The sequence below is a fragment of the Sinohyriopsis cumingii genome, chromosome 6, assembly GCF_028554795.1.
Source record: "Sinohyriopsis cumingii isolate HCF-2022 chromosome 6, ASM2855479v2, whole genome shotgun sequence".
Taxonomy (NCBI): Eukaryota; Metazoa; Mollusca; class Bivalvia; order Unionida; family Unionidae; genus Sinohyriopsis; species Sinohyriopsis cumingii.
The window spans coordinates 112,963,171-112,981,032 of NC_142966.1; the positions used below are offsets into that span (position 1 = coordinate 112,963,171).

General features: G+C 35.0%; 1 long non-coding RNA gene across 1 annotated transcript; it reads right to left on the reverse strand.

The window, feature by feature from the left end:
• Positions 1 to 598: 598 nt before the first annotated feature.
• Positions 599 to 10,542, reverse strand: LOC149797743 (uncharacterized). The gene is made up of 2 exons (XR_016421552.1): positions 10,358 to 10,542; positions 599 to 1,765 (listed from the first exon to the last, which is right to left on the reverse strand). It is a non-coding gene; the product is annotated as an uncharacterized LOC149797743 (long non-coding RNA).
• Positions 10,543 to 17,862: the final 7,320 nt, after the last annotated feature.

The window sequence follows — 17,862 nt, forward strand, 5'->3', positions numbered from 1 at the left end:
ATGGTACTTGTTTCCGACCTAGTACGTGCAAGAGCAGTAAAGGTGTAAGGGGATGATCAAGAGATTCCGACTCCATAACGCCCGACAAATGGCGAAGGAACGATTTCCAGTGGTTCTGACATACCAGCCTTCCGAACGATCACTAAAAAAATATTCCTCTAACGTCTTATACGTAGTAAACCAGAATGGTCCTTCGAACCAACGTCGCCATTGAACGCAGTATCAGGGTAAACTAGTGCGCAAAGTTTGACCACTCCCCGTAACAGATCTGTAGCCGATGATTGCTTCCGTACAATGTAGAGCTTTCTGGCAGGACTCATCTATTTTGTGACAATACGGAATTAGGGACATTACGGAATTAGGGATTAAAGTAGCATACTCACATTCACTGAGAATTCGTGGTAAAACGGAATCCCCACTTTTGGCACTTTATGCACGCATCAATGAGGTAACAACATCAGCATTTCTAAGTCTCCAAAAGTACTAACATACCCCCGGGTAACGGTGTACACGGTATCGAAACATATCTATATTTTCATTAATATATTATGACGACTATATGGTCTTAAACTAAGTAACAGAAAAGGGCAAATCCAACAAGTTTTGTAAAATTTAACGTACAACTGATTTCCCTAGAATAAAAAGTGAAATTTTCATACGAACTTACAATATTGCGAATTAAATCCTAAATATTCGATACAGTTTTATCACCAGTCTTAATGAATGTAGTTCTAATTAAATTCCAGTGTGTTGTTCGAATTAAGATGCAGCGCTGAAGGCGTCCATGTGCCTATAGCCTTGAATGTACTAAGGTACCAGTGCCCTGAAGTGTGATGATGTGCTAGTCTTCCAATGAATCACAGTAATATAAATCCAATATGTCCTTGTCTGAATCCACTCTAATTCCAAATTAATGTTTCGGTCCAAGAATAATATTTTAGAGCACTTTGTATTTCCAGTGAATAAATAATTCCATCCAAATAAAACACTGGACATAACAATTTCTGCTTGAAACGTTTTTGAAGGAAAGAAAGATTTCCCAAACAAACAAGATTAAATTTAAAATAAACAAAGTCACGAAAAGAAGAGCAAAGATGTAGGACAAAAGATCGTTTCTCGAACAATATGTTACTAAAATTATAATAGGGAATGTGGTAAACATCAAGTAGGTTAGGTATTTTTATTCGGGAATTCCAATATCCTAGACCTAGACCCAAATAAATATCTTTATAATGATCTGAATATTTAACCCAACACCTAAGAAATTATTAACTATATATTAATTGTTTACGAAAGAAAAATAACACCATTGTCTCTACTCTAGTCAGGAACACCGTGAACTTGATTTTGGACAAGGTCAAGTCCAAATTTAACGATACATAACTTGCAATGATGTAGAAAAAACATCACAATTACAAATTAAAAATACATAGAAATTCATATTCAACACAAATATTTCCCTGAATTAGAGAGGTCTCTAGCAATAGCCGCATAATTCATATTTGAAATACTTATTCACTGAACGACGAACAGTCAAATTCTTCCGACAAGTTCAGTTCGAATCCTCGTCGGTATCTGTGTTATGAACAATACAAGCTCTAGTGTAATTGAGTTTTCCAGGCTACGTCGAAAAAAAATGTCGACATCAGATTTATTTCATAATCCGATCATTTGACAGACCGTCAAATAATTAAGGTGAACCTGTCACATGAGTCACTCACTTCACATCTTTAGTTATCAAGCTTGTAGAATTAGGCCACACATCCTGAGAAAATAAAGAATATTCAAAAATGGTTAACTGTATAACTGATGGAAGCGCACGGGGATTACATTAAATTGTTTAGCTTACGTAAACTAAAAAACGCAAAACCGACTGTCAATAGTTTATTTCTGTGCTATTACACTTGTGCCTTTACAATTATGGGTACATTTACTTTGTGCTTCAACTCCTGGAAGGTAGTGTCCTTTCCCATATGTGTCTGTAAGCTGCCAGACCATGCTGGAAAATACTTGGAAAGTAGACCAAGTTTACTTTAGTTTGTGCCTTAAAGGAGTAAAACAATATTTATTTTGAAGACATCTCTGCATGAAGCTAACTTTAACCAGTATGCTCATTTCACTACCTTCCCCCGTTTTTAACGATGGCCTGTTGAGCACCCCCCTCGAATGTATCACTTCGTTCTTGAATAACATACCCTGTTCACCTTAAATATATATATATATATATATATATATATATATATATATATATATATATATATATATATATATATATATATATATATATATATATATATATATATATATATATATATATATATATATATATATATATATATATATATATATATATATATATATATATATATATATATATAGAGAGAGAGAGAGAGAGAGAGAGAGAGAGAGAGAGAGAGAGAGAAAGACAGAGAGAGAGAGAGTAAGACAGACAGAGAGAGAGAGAGAGACAGAGAGAGAGAGAGAGAGTAAGGCAGAGAGAGAGAGAGACAGAGAGAGAACGACAGACAGACAGACAGACTATAGTTGCTACACTGTTCCCAGTCTACATACTGCTCTTACTACGCAGTGCTGTTACTCAACGACATTCCTTTAGCAATAACATAGGCATGCGCCCTCTATGCATATCACTTTCTTCAAGGTCCTCTTTTTAAATGTCACCATTTCTGGCTTTATAAAAAAAAACAATTTCCACGTTTTTCAATCATGGTAACCCTTGATAAAACTAGAGACTGCATGAACAATTATGTTGTATTTTGGTTTTGAACATCTTTTTACATACGATTACCAGCATAGTTATTATCATCATATCTAGCTGATGTGTCGTACGAAATAAACGGATAGCAATACTAACAAATTGTCAAAAACGATAAAAAAGGAATGTAGTTTGAAAATTTGCTATGTGCATAACATTATAATACTGCATTATATAATGTGCAGTGTTGATTAGGATTAATAAATTTCGGCAATATTTCTTTAAAATTAATTCTTACTTAAACGCTTTATATTAACCATGTTTCAAAATTTACAATGATTGTGTGAGCAACATTATACGGTCAACGTTATGCAGAGAACGGTTTAACTTTAATAACCATTTACTGTAAATTTAAATTACACGCAAGCAATGCTTAAAGTTATTTTGGCATTTATTTTAAGTTAAGGGCAATTTGGAAATATATAACGAATTGCAACCAGAATTAAAAGAAAAAAAGAGTAACGACGTTTGTGTCCAATATGCTGATTTTAATGTACCGTTTAAATGTGTTGCACGGCATGAATGAAGCACGCATAGCATATCAGAATTATCTTCACAATGCACATGTCTAGTCCTATTTAATTGGGTGGACGTAGCCCTTAACAATAATCAGCAAAACTTAAATGGACGTGTAGGAATACAATTTTGGGAAATGACGTCAAATCGGAAACACTCTTTAGCTAAAACACAATAAAAACTACTTTCATAACAATAATTACTGTATTAGCAAATAATGTGTGAAGTCTGATTAGCAGTGTTATATATATATAACACACAACGATCAAACAATAAGTCTTAAGTTAAAAAAGTACAACAAACTTCATTTGATTTTGAATATAAATTCTACCAAAACTCTCGCCACTACACTATGGAGACAATAACATCTCAATAGAGACGAATGTATTCTTTCAAACCCAAATTCAATTTTTGTGTGTAAAATAAATTATGCCAGGTAATTCTCAGTTTAAAATTATAAGACATGCATAAAGCTCAGTCATCATCCAGATGTGTGGTTTACAAAAATCAACGCGTTCTATTTAAAAACCTCATGGATTGTCAGATACTAAAAATAAATCTTGGTGATATGTATCTATCTGCAGATTCGGTCTCTCAAAGTAGTTCGCGACCAATCGGATGAATACAGACACAACCACAAATTGTAAACATTATGTTACGTGTTTTATCCAATGGACTTTCAGGTTTTGTGTAAACAGCTTGAATGTTTTAACTATTACTCGTTTCAAATTTCATATAGAAACTCGTTTTTACAGACTTTCATTATATGAAGAATATAACGGTACAGGTCTTATAGTTTATTGGTGCCAGAAACGAATGTGTCTTTTGATCAATCCACTCCGAATCCTATTTCGTTTGTTGTTGTTTTTTTTTTTTAAATTAGAAATGCGGGTGCGAAACTGGTAACATTTGAGACACAAATCTATCGTTCTTTTAGAACATATCCCCCTACCCGTTCCTGAAAGAGAAAATATTATTGTCTGCATAATTTGAGCAATTTTTTGGCGCAGTAATTATTTACACAATATTATATTATCATTGAAAGAATACATACTGCAAGTGCTTCATGTGATACTTGAAATGAAGGAGATGAAAAAATCGTCTATATAGATTACTGAGAAAGGAGTGCTTTTTGACCGAATTAGTGGTGTGCCTTTTACCACCATTGTTAAGGTTTTCATTGTTTTTTGTGTCAGTTTAGGTCTTCAAACCAACGTGCAAATAAAGGCGCGTGGTTAACTTAATACAGTCCCTAATGTGCTACCAAGACTAAGATAAACTCAATGACAGTTTGTTCTGAGAGATGTGCTGTTGGGGCAAAATCTAATATATTTTAAATATTCTGAATCGACAAAGGTATTAATTTAAATAATCAACTATTATAGTTAATTAAAACAACTTCAGTATTACCCATCATCCCCCCCCCAAAAAAAAAACTTGTTAAATTTAATTTTCTTTTAGTAACCTCGAGCAGAATATTGGGAAAGCTGGTTACATTGAAACTGATATGCATCCTAACTTAGATATATATATCGAAGAATTACACCTACTATTAGATCTGTTAAGTTTTCATGTTTTCAAGGATTGGCAACTTTGTAGCAATGTATCTGAGAACTGTTTATCCCATACATGCAATGTTTCTAAATGCTACTTTAGAATATAAAACCAAAATGCGTTGTTGCTGGATCAATATTAACGTTACTCAGGTTAACCTACATAAATTCAAGGTTGTTGCTGCCGCTAGAAAGAAAAAAAAAACCCAACTTGCACGTAACCATAAACTGCGCATCTGTGGAGTTTCAACTGTCTTTGAAGATCACGCTAATCATCTTGGAGTCACATTGGACTACCAAATCTAACTTGAAAAACGGACCAGCGTTCGTGTGAGCTTTCCTCCTATTTCATTGATTAAAGCAACACGTCACCATGACATTATTTAGGTTACCGAAAACATTTCCATTTAATTCCTAAGTTAAAGCGACATTAAAATCGATTTTCTGGCCTTAAAACACATGATGAGAACTAAATGTACAAGGAAATAACATTCATAATCCAAACTTACATAAAGTAAATATTGTATAAAAGGGTTACGAGTCAGTAAATGCAATATACATAGGATGCGTGGAAAAACATAAAAACATGGAAATGTAGTTCTCATAAATGTTGAATTTTAAGGACGGACGTGCATTTACGTGGAAGTATAATAGGAGACATACGTTTCTAATTAGACACATCGCTGAAGTTTGCACAATAGAAAGTTAGATAATTAAAAGCAAGCTAAGGTAAGAAACTTGTACCTTAAAATCATACATACATACCATAAGATGTCCAGATTTAAAGAAAGTAAATATACAAGTATCTTCAAAACGAAATCACTAAGCTTGCAGCCGAAAAAGGTAACAAACAGCTGAAGAAAAAAACCCCTAAAAATAAATTTCAAGAAACGCTAAAAGCTTCATATTAAGTTCTGTGGAAGTATCATCAACATACTTATTTATGTCTCCAATTAAACATTTAAATAACTGGCTCCAAGAATGGATTTCAACAGAAATTTAAACTGGCTAAAAGCTGGCGCTTGGAATAGTTCCGAAATTTGCAGTTGCATACCTAAAGAAATGTAGACCATACCTAGGTGTCTTACTCTTAGAATTTCCAAGGTGTTAACATACCTAAAAGTATGAAGAAGATTGATGGTTGATTTTTATCTTGTAAATTCCAAGGTGATAAGATACCAAAAATTATGTAAACGATACCTGGTTGTTAGTACATTCAACTTATCTGATTTAGATTACATTTCATTATCTGGGAACAGCTTTATTCGTTTTATGCAAATAAGTATCTGTGATAGATTTCAGACCTAAGTAGCAATGGGCGTACGCTAGCGAGTTATCATCTGCACAGTTGTAGAGATTAGATTTATTCATGACAAAACACATTTATAAACGTACAGAATAGCAGCATGGGTCCAACAAGTAATAATATAGTTAGCGCTTTATCTCTTTTTGATTTGCGATGTAATTCCCAATAGTTTATTCTATCGAGTCATCCCGCCATATTTATGTACTGCCGTATCTGCAAGTCCGAGTATAAAGAATTGGCGAAGGTAGTCGATAACCTTGGCTAAATTCACAAACATAGCTGCATAATATCCAGAACCGCTGTCAAAATGATTACAGTAGCAGTAGACAGATTTAAATTCAAGGAGATCATGACGATTGACATGAAGAATACCTTAAAAATGATCGATGAGGACTTTATCCCAAAACGTGTTGGCTTGAAAGAACATACGGTTTGAGAACAAATATGTAGAAAACTTTCAAAGTATTTTTGATTTCATTTTAAAACTGGTTTTCTCAGTGTGCGCATAATGTAATAATGGTAATATCACTGACAGAGTGATAATATATCATCAAAACGCTATAAAACTAATAGAGAAGCTTTTAACTTTCAAACGACATTAAATAATAAAAACCCGCTACCTAAAAAGTACCTGCAAGGTTCACCATTTGCTCTTTGTCTACTTTGTAGTCCGCCTCAATGAAAATGTGTTTGATTCCCATATACACATGTATATTATCAGGGTTTAAATTTCGGGATTCAATAGGTAAGTTTCTCCTCCCCCAAGAAAAATTCCAAAAAGGAATAATAATAATAATAATAATAATAATAATAATAATAAATTAAAACAAAATTTAAAAATATAAAGAACACATTATCCTTAAAGATACAATAAACCAAAAACATCAACAATAACAAACAGTTAGGAAATGAAGAGACCTATTTGGGGACTAACTTTGACTTTGCTCCACTTGTAGAACGGTAAAACAAGGCAGAACGTTCTCTCGTTTGCAAACAATGTTTATTATGCTAGTACTATTAACATCCAATAATGACATATTGGTTACTTGGCGCTAAATACGCAATTGAGGATATTTACTAAAGCAATATACAACAAATGTTCAATGCAATCACGTCGTTGTCAAAATGTAAATTCAAGTACACACAATTATCGTGTGCGTGAAGATTAAGGTATAATGTCAATGTGTTGAGCTTCTTTCTGATTGTGTTTTACTTTAAAAATTCAGATCGTGTTTTACTTTAAAATTTCAGATTTTGTTTTAGTTTTCTTATTGTTTTCCACAAAAATGCGTAACTCTTGTGTGCTCTTTGAGAATGTTTTTATTGGGATTTTAAAGAAAGTCTACAGTTTATGCGAAACACTGACCATTACTGAAATTATTTTCACTGATGTATCATATGTAACATTCTGTAGGAAATTATGCTCAGACAATAAATAAATATATCAATAAAGGCAAAGAAAAGTTTGTTTTTTTTAAAAACAGTAGAATATTGTTCCACCTATTTATTACAGGGCACGTGTAACTGCCGTCCATTTCAATGAAAACTTGAATAAGACCCAACCTGTAATGAAGGATGAAAGGTTCGGCTAATACTGTCCTACAATAAAGGGTAAAGGGTCAAGGGACACTAATAAGACAACTCATGGAGAAACCATCGTTGTAAGAAGCAAATTATTATCCTTCCAACAATATGTGAGGATATATAGATGGTCTGCATAAATTTAAGCAACATGGATGTGATCAAACCTGTTCAAAAAGACATATTTACACCAGAATCAAAGTTGTCATAACTCCGCATAATACATTACATATATAGATTAACTAACTGCCATATACATCCACCCTTATATTGCATCATTTTATAACCAGTCCACAGGTGTTGCTCTAATACGTATGTTTCATTACTAACAAAAGTGATGCACACAAGCACCGTTATATTCTCCACATAACCCCGAGTTGATGTTTATGAAATTACTATTTATTCAATTTGCATATTGGGCCGTTGTATATCCTACACCACTGACAATTCTAGACTAAAGATAATCTTCTCAAGCAATATAAATTATATAATAAATTTAATATTTCACAACTGATTCTTTTTTTCTTCAGTTTGTCTGCAGCTTATTCTGTTTACAATAATTCGGATGTGGCAGATGTACATCTCCTACCAAGAAGCGCGCGCTGACCTGAATGAGCTTGTTTCAAATTCTCCTGTGTCACAAACATCAGGATACAAGCTTGTACACAAATAGTTTCTTGCTCGAAGTAGGTGATCAAGATATAATAAAACATGAAATTGGGTTTGACATTTTAGAGCATATCAAAATAAAATAGTGCTTTTTTTAGTGCCTACGCAAATGGAGTTAACTCCCCTGTCCAATGACACATGCCATTGAATCCTACAATGGCTAATACATTTGTGGACTTTAAACATGCACACTTTAGAGCACGAATACAGTATGCTAAATACTGACATACTGTGGCTTGCGTTTCCATTAGTCTCCTTACGATATGCTGGATGACACGTCGGGCCCATTCTACATTCCCGAACATGCAGGGCGATACAATATAACAAAGGATAAAACTGACTGCCGACCATGAAGTTCTTACAAAGGCTAACCAGCGAAACATTCTTTTGCCGTTTACTTACGAAGACTATTGATCACTTAAAAGTATATTTGTAGACTGTGTATATGACATATTGGTTCTGCCGTGTACCAAAATTAACCATTCACGGTACCAACGGGGAAACTAAACATACTCATGGGTCAAATGATGGCGTTATTACAGCAGTAACAAAGACAAAACAGAAAGATTATATATGGTGTTAAATTGGAATTTTGCTTTATATATGGGAATGTATTCTCAGTGCATAAGATACCTGAAGATACATAAAGGACGTTTTTTCCCTGTTGTTTGGATTATAGACAAGAATGAGAACATAGCACTGAAAAACTTTGATTTACAGATTTGGAAACTTGGAAAAATATGAGACAGCTCATAATTGCAGTGTTCCATATTTACATCATACAAACTAAAACTTTCTTCTTTTGGTGGGTGAAGGGGAATTTTTATAAAAACGCAAATGCTGTTTATTGTTTTATACAGAGTATACATTTTAGTTTATATTGGAGATGACAGAGTCGCCATTATTTAGGTCACCTCTAAATAAAGTCAGCAGAGGTCATCACAACTGCATTTATCGAGCTGTCCGTCCGCCAACAATTTGCTTTCCGCAGTAAGTTTCAATTATCATCATTAGATCAAATAATATACAAGAGATGTTGCTCATGATCGTCAGCCGGTCTTCCTGTCCTGCAGCGTAACGTTATCAAGGATCACTTGTCTTAAGTCAAATTTGGCATTGATTTTATATTGATTAGACCATACTTAATTCCTTCCAGTGCTTCACATGACGATTTAGAAGAGCTATGACCTCTGAGATCATTTCTTCCAAGACAATTGCTTTCTGAAACATTTATTAACAAGAATTCTTGAATTGTAATCGAATTTGTCGTTGACAGTCAACAATGAGGAGACTTTCACATAATCATTTGCATGAGTTATTGCTCCAGAACGTGTATTCATTGTTTCAAAGGTTCCTTTGAAAATTCGATGAAAAACAAATCCTTATATTTTCGCGATGCTGTTCTGAGCTACTACTAAACTGGTCAGCGTTCTCCATACTTGCAAACTTGAATAATGAAACCTCCAAAGAGTATAATACCAAATACACTGCTTGATGATGCAGTCCTACTACCCTTCGAGAAATTCCATTTTCACAGAATCCACTTCCTGGCAAAAGATACTCCTCCCAATTGGCATGAAAATTGTTGTACAATGGGAATATAACAGTAACAACTATCACGAATATCTCATTTTGGGAGGCAGGCTGGTATTTAAGAACAGACTCTTAATGCATGGATCAATTATTAAATATTAAATAATTTTCGCTTTACAGAAACCTCATACTATGAAAGAAGGCTTCTTGTTTCTTTGCGGTCTCTCCAGCAGATTTTATTGTCTAATATATATATATATATATATATATATATATATATATATATATATATATATATATATATATATATATATATATATATATATATATATATATATATATATATATATATATATAATGGAGAACATAATGAATGTATTGTTTATTTTCTTGAAAAATGTACAACATATTGGAAAGGCTACGTACCAGTTTCTGTTAAGAATTCTGTTAATTTCGGTTGATGTTGGTATCATCTTTTATGTCCGTGTTATCGTTTTGTCCACAAGCTTCACGGCTGTCAAAATCAATGAATTATTTCGACAACGGCTCCATTTATATGGCGGGAATTCTGAGGATTCAATACTGTCGGCCCACTCGAACCCGCTATGTCTGTTTCTAAAAGTACTAAATGCAGGCATAAAAAGTTCACAACAAGGCTAACTTGGCGAATGCTTCAGGTATTCTGAAGATAGTATTGGTTCGAGAACCGGTTGTTCCAAATATTTGAAAGACAAGATGGTTAAGATTGAAAATAGCGGATATTTATCGTGAGATAGTTAACAACTATTAAAAACTTAAATAACGGTAAAAATGCGATAAAATGTCTATGTTTAAAAGGGTTGTATGGAAATGAATATAAATAAAGTGTTTCTCGTTTCCTGTCCATGTGCCAGAGATGAGAAATGAGACCGGAACAGATGCCCCTCGAAAACCATGTTAAGACGTGGGTTATATATCATTACTGTTAAGGGTTTCCCAATATTCAAGAGAAGGAAACAATGATAATACCAACAAAATCGAACTGCAATTTTTTTAACCATTAGATGTATCACGATGCAAGGCAATCAAGCGTGGAAACGTAATTTGTGTCAAAACAGTTTGTTTTCCGCAGTGGAGATTTTGAAATAATTGTTGCAAGACGGTCACCAAACAGTTAAATGGGATTTCTTGATTTCATGACAGATAGGATCAACCCATTTGTAGTATGTTAACGTGCTTCTAATATCATTAAATACAGGATCACTAAACAAATTGCTCTTTAATGTAAAACTGATTAGAGTTGGTAGCCCTATTGTATCGCCCAATTTTAAAAGATTCATCTTCAAATGAATTGATTAATACGACCGGATGTGTTTTTCAATCACTGAAGTTACTACTCAGTTTATATCACACTTATACTTGTTTATTGTCGATAATTGCCACGTTGACGTACGACGCTTTGCTTATCCTAGCATCGGATTAAATTTGATTACTCTCCTTTTACTGTAAAGTGAACCTGTAATTGGACGGCATATGTGACCGTTGTTGTTATCGATTCATATATATCATACAATGAAACTCAAATAAAATTTACGGTGATTGGGTACTTTTTCGGCACGAAATAATTTCTACCGTCTAGACGTTTGCCACACAAGAACATGCTTGAGATTATCAATACGCTCCAAAATAACATGTGTGCAACAGGTTTTCATATAAAGCTCACATGCTGTCCCGATGAGACCACCAGCTTGAGAGGTGCATTATTAAATTTCAGCAACCTAGGTGAGAGCCCAAAGGCTCTTCTCCTACACCCATGAACGTATCCATTAAGTCATAACATTATCATGAAAGTGGTGTTTAACGCAATTTTTCAGCATATTATAGGTCATGTATGGCGGACAGTATATTTGCTGATGGATGGACCCGGAATACACTCGGAAGAACCACCGATCCACTCTAAGTTAAAAGTAAGCCCACAGTGGTCGGGCCAAAAATTCCAATTCACGCCTACAGGGGTGAGATGTATGCGTGATCTGTATTGGCTAGCGCTTTAGACCATTTGGCCACCCGGGAACCCCGTATAATATATCAGCTAAAGAGACCTCAACCCTATAACCATATATAAAGTTCGCAATTAAAAAGACAAACGTATACAGGCAACTGCCACTGACCACTGGGTTATCCCTAAAACACAACGTTGCTCCTGGGTCATGACTTGGAAACGTCATAACTATAAATACATGTACTGAGCACACAAGTAAACATTTTTTTTATACATGCAACAGACATTGATCCAAATCCACACTAACCCGCAATGATACAAAGCCCCATTTGTTTTATGATATCTTGAAAACAATCAGGATTCCAACCCTATAAGCATATATATGTTTAATGTACATGAAAGGAATTTACATACTCAAGTGACAGGCTCAAGACGTTCAGATTTCGAAGTATGGGTCAAAACTGAGAAGCGAGGGGATACTTTATTAGCAAACACCGAATTCTAATTGAAAATAAGATGCACGTGGATCTAGTAAGAATAATCCTGGCAGAGATAATGATGAAATAAAATACCAATATAATGCATATTGAACTGACACCAATTTATTGAAAATGGGTGTGGCATTTATGGACGAAATATATGACTGTCCGTTTAAAGGGGTACATTAGATGCACGATTTTCTTTCGCATTTACAGTGGAGTGCTATGACATTCTCTCTCTCTCTCTCTCTCTCTCTCTTTCTCAATAGGACAGAGATTGAAAAATTAGAAAATACATATTTATATTGAGTCATATTTAAGATTATTTTCCTTGTAATTTCTATCGATAATAATATAATGTGACCCTTAATTTTACCAATATAGTCTTTGCACCCCTAAATGCTATCAATTAATTCTAATTCTTAGGTCTTTCACGCGTTATCTCTGCAAAATGAAAACTGCCTTAACTTCCATAACGCACTGGAATGCAGGAATCGCATTAAATATAATACGATATCATCTCAGACTCCACGTATATTGATTATAAATTAGACAGGGCACTATATGTAATTAAATTATTCGGCCATATAACGTTTCCAGCACATTTTTCATTGGTGATTGATATTGATATCGCTGAATTATTACTTAATTTTTTTCTGCAATATATTCTGGCACCATTCTGAGAAATGATGCTGCAATATATCTGGCACCATTCTGAGAACTGATGCTGCAATATATTCTGGCACCATTCTGAGAACTGATGCTGCAATATATCTGGCACCATTCTGAGAAATGATGCTGCAATATATCTGGCACCGTTCTGAGAAATGATGCTGCAATATATCTGGCACCATTCTGAGAACTGATGCTGCAATATATCTGGCACCATTCTGAGAACTGATGCTGCAATATGTTCTGGCACCATTCTGAGAACTGATGTGACTGTACTTCCTTTGGTTCTATATATATTTTTAAGTTACTGCATTTGTATGCGAAAAATACGGCACGACCTTGCGGAGTGTAGTATTTTTCAGAAAAACGAGTTCATATTTTTCCATACAAATGCAGTAACCATTTTATTATGTGCTCATTTTGTTTAACTACCTAAGACTTTACAATGAAAGACATTACAAGAACAATATAATTGAATAAGTGATTTATTTCAAAATAAATTCACAACCGTAGAGTCATCAATACGCATTAACAATATTCATGAGCACATGGATCCGCCCAGCGACCTTTAAACTTAGTCGCGTGCTCTGCATCAGTTTCATAAAGAATCGTCGTTTTAGTCTCCTTAAAAGTGAAATTTAGGGTCATATTGTGAATGAACACGCATGGAGTTTGTATCATTGTTGATAAATATGTGCATGAATGTAAGTATATCTTCTGCCATTCTTATTACAAGCTAAAAAAAAACATGCTTATTCCCTGTCACTTGCATCTCGCTGTTGAAGGGACCCCAGCAATGACCTATATCATACAGCGTCTTCTATCGATATTCTTACATTGTATCAAATAGCTGCACGGGGAAAATTGAAAGAAATCTTGTGTGTGACACTCTATTTACGCAGCGGAAATAATAATTTGTCGTCGTCTTGGATTATTGGCTCTGAGGCTTTAAGCTTCATATCAAAACCTTCAGTTGCATTTTTTTCTTGATTCTACTGTTTTGACAAACTTACAAAACGGTATGTCTCTGAACGATATGCGATAGCCCCTGGCCTCAATATGCTTTCCTCTGCTATACCTTTCTTTTAGATGTTAGAGAGCATTAGTCATAGTCTTAAAAATTCTATTTTCTAAAGGATATGAATATTCTCCTAAATAGCTGCTTCAGTGACAGAACGGTATTTATTGATTACTGCGTCTCGTTATGTTTGTCGCTGACATTGCGAATATCACGCTCATTCGTTTGTTTGTTTGAAAGTTTCGTTTCTGACTCATTGAACTCGTCCACATCGTTGACTATATCATCTATACTTTGAAATGGAAAAAAAACCCACTGTTGCTTAAGTTCATTCACAAACAAATTTAATCAATCAAAACCTAAAGCGTCTTCTACAGGAGTGTACATGGTTTGTTTAGAAAGTAATTCCTAGTACACTATACTATCTTTAGGCACACGTGTTGTACATATGCGTGCAATGTAAAGGTGTTCATTATCGTAAAATACTGCACAATTCTGACAATGTGTAGTTAACGGAGACAAAAACGAGCATATATATATATATATATATATATATATATATATATATATATATATATATATATATATATACATAGAGAGAGAGAGAGAGAGAGAGAGAGAGAGAGAGAGTATTCTTTCGGCTGCGCTATACTTTACCTTCAATATTTGTATATATTAAATTTCTCGTTGTTTCCATTCTAGTAGTTTAATGAACAGTGTAGTCTGTGCTGGATTGCCGTTTTAAAGATATCCAGCCTGGGGCTGCAATTGCTGCTTCAGGTAACTCATTCCTTAGAGATCTGCTGTCAGTGGAAAGAATGGGTGTTTGTACACGCTGATATTACACTTAGGAGTATTAACTTCCACGGAGAGCCTGTATCTCTTGATTTAAGCGATGCTGACAAAGGATGGAATATCGCTGAGATTACGACTGAGTTATTCATAATACTGAAGAAAAATGAGTTAACTGTATTTATTATTCGTTGTCCTGGGGGCAAGACAGATCACGAGTATTTTTAATTGCCCTTTTGTCAACACAGTACCTATTCGGAAATGAGGTTGATTTAGAATTCGATCATCCATTTTCACATGCTTCCGGTCTGACTGTTTCTCACAGTGTAGTTCATGGCAATTGAGGTTAATAATTGGAAGGAGAAATTAAGAGACATCGTTATTGATAATGTAAAATACAGAAGAAAATTCAGCTTTATCTTAATGATGATATTTCAGGCAACTTAAGCTATACGGAAATGCATGAAAATAGGCTCCAAATAAATACACACAATTGGCTGAAAGCTGACTGTTTATTTAAATATTTAAAGGTAACCGACAAACTGTCGGCTAGTCTTGACTTTTTAATCTCTATTTAGGCCACATAAATGTTTTTCCAGACCTTGACATCAGCTTCCATATTCAAGACAAATGATTGAATTTTTGTCGATGGGCTTATTTGTCATTAATATTTGATAATGAAAATTACATGCATACATACATACATGCATAGCAGCAGAGGGGCTGTACAGACCGAAACTTTTTGCACAATAAACCCCTCCAGGAAACTATTCCTCGATAGAGGGCTTATTTCGACGAAATAAACCCTTCTATTCAGAATACAGGACAAAAAAAAATGTCCCCCGAAAACTCGAAGAGTTTCCAGGGACAAACTCGTTGAGTTTGCACTGACAACTTGGGTTACTTCAATAAATCTGAAACAGTTTCCGTGGCGGGGTCGTTATTGAAAAGTCCATGGGTCGGGTCCATCCCCTCTGCTGCTCTGGGAAATGAGTTTCCAAGGAAAAACATTTTTATGTTGCAAATAGTGTATCAAGTCCAATACGGTATCTTGTTCTGGGATCGTGTAAATTTATTGTCACAAATCCGTGAGGTTTTCTTTGAGCATGACTGAAGAAATTTTTAAATTTATTTAAATCCATATCGCCACCACACCAGGTTTGATGAATATTTCTCAGTGTATGTGTATCAACTCCATTGAATATCGCAAGAAGATTACAATTATCCCTGATTACTTTAGGAATTTGTGTATAACGCTGAGTAACATAAATCACATCAGTGTTTTTGTGACGTCCCCGGGAAAATATTCTTGCGGGATTTTTTTGCTTGTCCAACATAACATCATCATACACTACTAGGTTGTTAATTGATTCATCAAGATCCTCGACGCTGGGGGCTTCTTCGATATCAGTGATAAATTCAACAACATCCTCACCGTCTTTACTCAGCGCGCTTGCACTCTCATTAAAATCTTTTATAACGTTATAGCATCGTTGATCATCTACAGATGGAGCTATCAAATACAGTTTATCCCATTTCATCCACTTCATTATCAAGTTCAGCAACAGCTGTGTTTTACCTGAACCGGATGGCCCAATTATAATCGCGCGGATAGAGTTTGGTAGCACTGAATTATGCTTAACTGGCTCTTTCTTTTTTGTCGCAGAAAAATCTGTAATTTCCATTTGTATATAAAGAATAATAATTATGGATCTATATTGTGTGAAGTGTAAGGCACGAACCCCTACGAATGATCTAACAACCATTACAACAAAAAATAACAGACAAGCACTTTCTGGTAAGTGTACGCGATGTGGCACAAAAAAATTTAGATTTCAAAAAAAAAGCGAGAATTTAGCGGAGGTGACATTGCAGCCAAACTTGGAAAGCTCCCCGGAACTCCCTGGGCAAAGTATCCCGGAGAAAAACATCTCCCAGGATACAATTACTGCGGTCCAGGGACCCGACTAGATATCAGACTTGATGAACAATCTAAACCAAAACCGGGAGAGTATCCGATAAACGCTATCGACGCAGCGTGTCACATACATGATGTTGCTTATCGAAGTAAAGATCTACAAGACAGGCATATCGCGGATGTGAAATTAATTCATGCACTAAGCGCCATAAAAAATAAATCATTTAAGGAGTCACTCGCTAATTGGTTAGTAAGATCAGCGATGAAATCTAAATTAGTATTAGGCGCTGGATAATTAAATAAAAATGCAAGCGATTTATTATTCCCCAATCGGATACTGGAGAGGTAACTCAGCAATTAATAAACTCGCCAACGCGGCATCAGTAACACGCGAGGTTGCCAAAAATTGGCTATCAAAACAAGCAATATGGCAAATCTACTTACCACCACCTCGACAAATCAACTTTGCACATTTTGATGTTAGTGTGCCCAATGAAGTTCATCAGGCTGACATACTATTCCTGCCTCATGATACTGTCCGTAGAAAAATATACAAATACGCGCTAACAGTAGTTGATGTTGCCAGTAGATACAAAGAAGCAGAACCGTTAGCGACTAAAACAGCGTCCGAAGTCGCCTCTGCGTTTAAACGAATTTATCAACGAGGACCTCTAAACTGGCCACGATTATTACAAGTTGATCCTGGCAAGGAATTTCAGGGCGCGGTGTCATCACTGACAAAGCAGCATAACGTTACCATACGACGAGGACATACTGAAATTCATCGGGATCAGGCAATTGTTGAGCGATTTAATAGAACACTCGCTGAGAGATTATTCGGATACCAGTACGCGAGGGAATTCATTTACGATACGAGATCTCGTGAATGGGTTGCAAGACTGCCAAACGTGATAGCCGCACTGAATAATGAAATTACCAGAACAACAAACATGAGACCTGTAAATGCAATCACAAAAAAATATATACCCCGCGTCAGTGAACGCGGACAACAGCAACAAAATGTTTCAACGCAGCCAGGGACGCTAGCGTCCCCACTGCTGGGTAATGTCA